At 36.8% G+C, this 8802-nt stretch overlaps 1 pseudogene; it reads right to left on the bottom strand.

The window, feature by feature from the left end:
- Positions 1 to 949: 949 nt before the first annotated feature.
- LOC137651616 (uncharacterized) overlaps positions 950 to 8802 on the bottom strand; it is a 27389-nt pseudogene continuing 19536 nt past the window's right edge.

Below are 8802 nucleotides of genomic sequence, written 5' to 3' on the forward strand. Positions count from 1 at the left end.
GAAGCACAATACTGTGTGTCTCTGTTACGATAAATTTTGAGTATTTCCTGTATCAAGACCATCCAGGATGGCCCCTGTGGAAGAGGCACTTAGGTCCATGGTTATGACGTTTGCTGAAAACATGACAAAGATGTACCATACACTCGCTACCTCGGGCTTTGTATCAAGAACACAGTTCGTGTCCAGCATCACAGCCTTCTTCGGTGAGAAACTGCTTTTATTTCACATCGAGGGTTATGAAAGCGTTTTGGGATTTGAAGCCCGCCCGGGCAGCATGGTCAGGGCAACAAATAGGCCTGGGGACTACAACCTCAATGACTATGCTCATCACAAGGTCAATGAGAGTACTAGTGCAACTCTTCTTAAACTGGTATGTAGTCTGGTATGTATGTAGCCATATCTAACGTTGGTTCAGTGCATTCAGCAACACATTTCTAGTGCTAACAAAAACCAAAGTAAACTTGGGCTCACTATAAAACTATACCACAAGCATGATAGTTCAGATTTCATCAAGACTCTCAATGAGCATGGTATCGCAAGCACATATAATGGAGTCCTGAGCTTCCTTAAGTCAGTGGCCAAGTTTGTGTTGAGCAACCATTCAGATTACCCCCAAGAAACTCAGCTTAAACATGAAGATTGCTTTTCATCTTCAGCTGAGCTGACAACTATGATTTGTATATCTCAAGCCCCCAGCATTCGTCCAGCATCATCAATAGAGGAAACATAGGCGTGATAAGATACACGAAATCTCCTTTTGATGATTCACCAAGCCATGAATGCTACTGGAACACTACACAGGTTTCCAAGGTGAACTCACCTCTGCCTCTAACTAAAGTTCTGTTCACTGAAGAATCACGACTTCAGTATGCGGCAGTAATCTTAATTAGCAGCAGAATGTGAAAAGCGGAATGGCGATGTCTTGGACATCAACAAAACTGTTCAGCAGTTAGACCCCAGAAAGTGCAGTCAATTTTCTTGATGTCAATGGACTGTCAGACTGTGATACAGTGTCGTACCCCTTTGGAAAAGAAAAGCAGTCAGCGCCGAAGCTCATAGAGATAGACATGCCAGGTCTAAATCAAGTTACCGAATAGCCTGGCGTGACTCACACTTAGCTCTAGAAAACTGCATATACCTCCTTCTTACCGCTTTATGGTCGTAAAAGGCCTCTGCCACTGAAGAAACTGGAACCGACTGATGCAAACCTGCAGCTTCACGTGATCTGAGCTCATCTTCAGATGCTATTGTGGAAACCAACAGACCAATATGATCCACTGAAGAGGCTTAAAATATTGTCAACCTTGGTTGGAACATCGAAGGATCTACCATCACACCAGCCATCTTAACCCTGGATAGGTACGCTCCTCGGACACCCCTTTAAGGGTATACTCGGTCACGAGCGACCCCGACACATAAAAAAAATCTTGAAAAATCTGTTTTTGCAGTAACCTCCTTTTTTGTTTTGCCAAAAAAAAGTTCAATGAATGCTTAAAACTACTGTAAAGATAAATACTACTCATCTGCTGAAGAACTATTTATTATAAATATTTTAAAAAATTAAGTAGAAAAATAAAAAGACCTTACATAAAAATTCATAAAAAATAAATTTAAATATATATACACAAATCCTTCTAGGAATTGATTCTTGAATGTTTAGGACACATCTGGATGTATTTTGGATGAAGTCAGACCCATGGAGGTGAAGATCTGAAATGAGAAAAAAAGGGTAACTTTTTTTGGCCAAAAAAATTTGTCCAAATTTCATGAATTTTTTGGGGTACCTAAATGAAATAGGAAGTGGCTATTTTTTTTAGGGAATAAACATATGTTATCCTAAAATAGAAATATGTAAAAAATCTTCATTATTTTGTAAATAACATTTATATCAGGGGCCATATCTAAAGGTCATTTTTTGAGTACTTAGAAATTTCGTAAAAAAATACATATATTTAATATATAATATGATATTTATGCAGGTAAAAATATACCAAAATATCACAAATTCTATAGGGAACAAGAATATATATAGATAGGGCAACTTACGCTTCGGATATGTCCACAAAATGGCCGCCAACCACACTGACTCAGACTCCCTAATCTGCCACCTGAAATACAGGAAGGGTATGTCAATTTCAAGGTGTTATTTCTAATCTAATTATTCTTGGATATGCATGAAAATTGTATGATGGATTGCTGGATGATTGTCGATTATTTTACGACTATAAAATTAGAATTCTGACCCAAAAAAATTTTTTTGAAGGGAAATAAAATCGAAAAAAAAAAATTTAAAACGACATAATATTTTAGCTGAAAAAATTTGATGATATTCAATCAAAAAAGAAGTAAACAAAATTTTCCGACAAATAAACATCTAAATGAATCATTACTCTGTGATAGTTCCTTAGTACGTAGTAATTTTGAAAGAAATGAGAAAAAACGAAAAAGTGGCAATCGCGGGAAAATCGAACACATACCTATATAAATCTGGCTAAAAAAAAAGATAGGCATGGGTAACCAGATCATCTAGAAACACTTTACAACACTATAAAAATATAAGTTTTGCGACACTACTTGCCAATTCCTTACGGTAACATGACTAAGCAAAAAAATGCAAAACAAATAAAAAGGGGGACTCGCGGGAAAATGGCCAACATTCTAATATACGGAATTTCAGAAAAAAAAATTTCAGCCACGTGCTAGGCAAACCATCAAGGAACCTTTTCCGACAAATAAACATCTAAATTAATCATTACTCTGTGATAGTTCCCTAGTACGAAGTAATTTTGAAAGAAATGAGAAAAAACGAAAAAATGGCAATCACAGGAAAATCGAACACATACCTATATATACGCCATATCTGGCTAAAAGAAAAAGATAGGCATGGGTAGCCAGATCATCTAGAAACACTTTCCAACACTATAAAAATATAAGTTTTGCGACACTACTTGCCAATTTCTTACGGTAACATGACTAAGCAAAAAAATGCAAAACAAATAAAAAGGGGCACTCGCGGAAAAATGGCCAACATTCTAATATACGGAATTTCAGAAAAAAAAAAATTTTAGCCACGTGCTAGGCAAACCATCAAGGAACCTTTTCCGACAAATAAACATCTAAATTAATCATTACTCTGTGATAGTTCCCTAGTACGAAGTAATTTTGAAAGAAATGAGAAAAAACGAAAAAATGGCAATCACAGGAAAATCGAACACATACCTATATATACGCCATATCTGGCTAATAAAAAAGATAGGCATGGGTAGCCAGATCATCTAGAAACACTTTCCAACACTATAAAAATATAAGTTTTGCGACACTACTTGCCAATTCCTTACGGTAACACGACTAAGCAAAAAAATGCAAAACAAATAAAAAGGGGCACTCGCGGAAAAATGGCCAACATTCTAATATACGGCATTCCAGAAAAAAAATTTCAGCCACGTGTTAGGCAAACCATCAAGGAACCTTTTCCGACAAATAAACATCTAAATTAATCATTACTCTGTGATAGTTCCCTAGTACGAAGTAATTTTGAAAGAAATGAGAAAAAACGAAAAAATGGCAATCACAGGAAAATCGAACACATACCTATATATACGCCATATCTGTCTAAAAGAAAAAGATAGGCATGGGTAGCCAGATCATCTAGAAACACTTTCCAACACTATAAAAATATAAGTTTTGCGACACTACTTGCCAATTCCTTACGGTAACATGACTAAGCAAATAAATTCAAAACAAATAAAAAGGGGCACTCGCGGAAAAATGACCAATATTCTAATATACGGCATCTCAGATAAAAAAAAAAGACATGCATGTGTTAGCCCAACCATCAAGACACACTTTCTAACAAATAAACATGAAAAAAAAAATCAATAATATACAGCAATTCCTTACTACGTAGTAAATTTTTACATATTTAAAAAAAAAAACAGAAATTGGCAGCCGCAGTTAAATACCCCTCATACCAATAACTACGTCGTATCTGACAAAAACAAAATCACGCATGGGTAGCCAGATCATCTAGACACACTTTCCAACACTAAAAAAGCAAAAGTTTTGCGACACTATTTGGCAATATCTTACGGAAAAATGACTTGGCAAAAAAATGAAAAAAAAATGAAAAAGGGGCACTCCCGGTAAAATGGTCCTCGTGGTGATGAACGACATTTCAACTAAAAAGAAAACCATGCACATGGTACCCAAACAATCCACCAAGACTTTCCACAACTGATAACCTATACAAGTTGCACCATTCTACGACAATTTCATAATACGTAATAACTTTGATAGTTATGCAAATTACCTTAGAAGGGTAAACTCGGTCGCGCTCGACCCCGACGCGTCTCAGAAATCTGGGAAGGAGTACAGCTACAGCGCTGCAAATCTGGACACTACTAGAGCGTGTAGGCGAGACACCTACTGCAGGTCGATCTCTCACAAATTCAGTCACGGGGGTGAGTCACGTGAGAAAAACCTCTTTTTTTTTTTATGCTCGGGGTCGCGGACGACCCACCGTACCGTTCCAGGGTTAACAACGCCAGTTGATCCACAAGCACTCTTAGATATAGTCAGCTGTAGCTGGAAGTGATATTGTAGCTCACAAATCATGTTACTGTACCTATACCTTGAGGAGAAGAAATAACAAACAGGGAAAAGATAAGCATAAACCGACTTACACTGGTGTTTTCGAAAGGTTGTTGAGATCTATTTGTGGTGACTTGGTTTTCAGGTGAAAATGTCTATTCTGTGAGAACGAGTATAACCCGAAAGACAGTAAGAACACACACAAGTGGGTGAGCGTCAGACAGTATACAACTTTAGATAAAGGTACTTATATCACGTTCAAGGAACACTTGGAGAACCTGTGTGGTAAGTGACAGCACCAGGGGGCTAATGAGGCTATGAAGTGCAAAGTAGATGATGTTTGGAGAAGTATCAAATTAAAAGCTCAAGATAGAGACGACTAGCGAATTCTAATTGAGGCCCTTTGCGTTCATAGGCGTAGGAGATGATGATGTTGCAGCTGTACTGCAGATGGCAGGGCATGCAGTAGCACACACTGCTGCTTAAACAGCACAGGCCTTTCATGCACGGACTACTGCAAGTGCGAGTGAGAAGACATCTGCTGTAGTCATTTTGCCAGCATACAGATGGATATCGAAGGTGATGAAGGGGATTCGGGTGATGAGTAAATGTACACATTATTTACATTATATATACTTGCATGTATATCAGAATGATTAACACATCAATTCGAATGCAATTGCATTTTATTTTCTTAACTCTTTCACCACTATATATGACAAAATTCGACCACAGGGTTACCTGCCACGGGTAATAGAAGTAGATAGACAATAAGGATATCAGAAATACATTGGAAATAAATGTGTAGGACCCACAATATGGTTACATAGTTTTTTGAGACAATGGTAAGATACAGTCTAGTAATCAACCTCTACCTCTTTTTATTGAACCATTTCCAATTAGAGGGTGATATGATACATAAAAAGGTGTGGATATTACAATATTCATATATCGGATACACAATCGGTCAATAGTGGTAATTTCTCCCAAAATTTAGGTTAAATTTCACTTTTGACCTTCCAGAAATTGACTCACCATTCTGGAATCCCATATAAAGAGGTATTACATGACCTTTTTTCGCATCGACTTGAAAAATGGAAAATTAGTCGAAATTGAAGACAACTGAAGCCACCATCTTGAATTCTATAAAATGCTGAATGATACACAATTAGCAACCAAGATGATTTGGGTCTCCTAACCATATGAAATACATTTCTATAATTAACATTACAGGGTCAATATCATGGTTATTGGGGTAATGATGATAAATACCGAGCAGGGCGGGAGCAGTGGATGTTTTGCAAAGTTATGGTTAGAAGACTTCCAGATACAACGTGAAGAAGTTGGCATAGGGCTCTGTGAGTGCGCTGATGTGGAGTGCGAGGTCGGAATTAAAACGTTGAAAAGGTATCAATGAGTATGAGTCTGCATTATCTAAAAATGAATGTGCTACATAAATCACTTGGTGGAATTGGTCTAGGAAATCCGCATTGATTAGTGGTAAGGTTATTTTGGCAATGAGGAATTTCGAAAGGTATTTCACACTCCCAAACGATAATGTGAGTTTCTTGTATTCATTGGTTGGTTTCTCATATCCTTTGATGGCTTCCAGGTTGACATCAGCAGGATTTGAATAACTATGTCTTTTATTGGAGAGGTATATTGCTAGAATGTAACAGCAAGCACCGGTGTATACCAAAAACCACATACTCATACCTGCATCTTGTAAAAGGAAAAGATTAGTGACCGGGATGCCACCTCAATAAGCCATGGCTTAAAGGATTTTTTGGCTACTGACATCCGTCCACACATTTCTTCACAGAAACCCCAAATATGGGTTGTTACTAGTAGAACTGCGGCTGATGGGCCTTAGTAAGTGGTTGTAGAGGTTAGTGAGTGGGGCAGGAGCAAAGAGAGCATATTTGGGTGGTGGGTGGATTTAGCACAGCTCAGGCATGTCAAGGGGTGGGCGTCTGTGTCAGCTTAGGTCGGTATTGAACATTTGTCCTCTTCATCAGTAGTGGAAGTGTTGATGGAGATCTTGAATTTGGTGAAGTGGTTGTCATTAGAATTGACAACTATGGTCACCAGATCCTTAATTACTAAGGTATGGGATCGGGGATCTGGTTCAGGGTCAGGTAGGTGTCATACTCAAAGGGCAGAAACTAGGTTCTCTTTCAAAGTTAAGCCCTCTGAGCCAGTTTGCAGACGCGCTATACTGGTTAGTTTTCTGAGGGCGAGCGAGGCGCTTTAGTCCCCAAATTGCTGTCGAGAGAGCAGAAAAAGCTTTGTTAGTCAGGTGTCTGGCAATGGTGAGTACTGCTCCAGAAGGTATGTTTTTGGGGCATCATACACTATTGTTTCATCCCTTTGGTCGCAAAACCAATGGGAAATTATTGAGGAAGTATCCTCGCGAATCACCGTAAAGCCTTAGTCTGGTTTGCTGCTAAAGCGAGTCCTGCCCTTTATGCAAAACTGAATTTTGGCACACGGGAATCTGGCAACCGCTTCTCTGCTGACCAAGGGTAACTGTTTCATCAATGATGTAGAGTGAGTAAAAGAGTTAGGGTCAATGGGTGGCATTACAAAAAGTGATATGCGAAAATGGGGAAATGGTCACTCTGGGGTCACCAATATTGCAAGGTAGCTCTTAGGTACTAAGAGGGACGCAAAATAAATGTTTAGTGACTTTATTGAAAAATATATTAAGTTTATATTCAAACAGTTGAAGGTAACAATATCTTTGAAATTCAAATATTATGAGAGATGGGATGGCAAGCTTAAGCAGGTAGATTTTCTATTATCAGTGAGGGAGAGAGCAAGAAATAAGAAAGAAGCAAAAGCATTACGGTGTTTGAGCGTGCATGAAACATGTTTTGAACATTCCCATTCAGATTTGCGTTAGGATCTGAGAAATAATGAGGGCTAAGTTAAAATTTTACTAAATATCATCATCCAGTATATATTGGAGATATGAAGATTTTATTTAATCTACATTCGTTGTATCTTCATAACTTTACTGGAATGATAACTTGTATAGCAAGTAATTTTTGCTATACTCTAATTATAACTGACATTGACATTCCCCAATATTATCTTTATTTCTTTCTACATTTCTCTCTCTCTCTCTCTCTCTCTCTCTCTCTCTCTCTCTCTCTCTCTCTCTCTCTCTCTCTCTCTCTATATATATATATATATATATATATTTATATATATACATATATATATATATATATATATATATATATATATATATATATATATACATATATATATATATTTATATAAACACACACGCACACACACATATTATATATATATATATATATATATATATATATATATATATATATATATATATATATATATATATATATATATATATATATATATATATTTTGCAAATTACACACACACACACACATATATATATATATATATATATACATATATATATATATATATATATATATATATATATATATATATATATATATATATATATATATGATAAATTTTGCACATTTAGACGTGTTTTTCATACTCAAATAAGCCATATATATTTTTGATACATTAATGTCTGGATTCTCTTAACGACCTCGGGATCAGAGCCCCAGGCGAAATCACACAAAGACAAGAGCTTGGGTCCGGCCGGGAATCGAATCCTGGTCGGCAAGCTTGTATAGACAGTGACTAAGCCACTTGGCCTCGAAAAAAGATAAAAGTCAATGTCAATTCTTCTGTACTTATACCTGTCGAATTCAGGTGGTTTTTTTTTTGTACTTAGAATTGAAATCAACCCATCTTCACCATCGTAGATAATTGGTAGTTTGTTACTTGGCATTCAATTAATGATAAATTTTGCACATTTAGACGTGTTTTTCATATTCAAATAAGCCATATATATTTTTGATACATTAATGTCTGGATTCTCTTAACGACCTCGAGATCAGAGCCCCAGGCAAAATCACAAAAAAACAAAAGCTTGGGTCCGGCCGGGAATCGAACCCTGGTCGGCAAGCTTGTATAGACAGTGACTAAGCCACTTGGCCACGAAGAAAGATAAAAGTCAATGACAATTTTTCTGTACTTATACCTGTCGAATTCAGGTGGTTTTTTTATGTACTTAGAATTGAAATCAACCCATCTTCACCATCGTAGCTAATTGGTAGTTTGTTACTTGGCATTCAATTAATGATAAATTTTGCACAT

This window comes from Palaemon carinicauda, chromosome 13 (genome assembly GCF_036898095.1).
Source record: "Palaemon carinicauda isolate YSFRI2023 chromosome 13, ASM3689809v2, whole genome shotgun sequence".
NCBI lineage: Eukaryota > Metazoa > Arthropoda > Malacostraca > Decapoda > Palaemonidae > Palaemon > Palaemon carinicauda.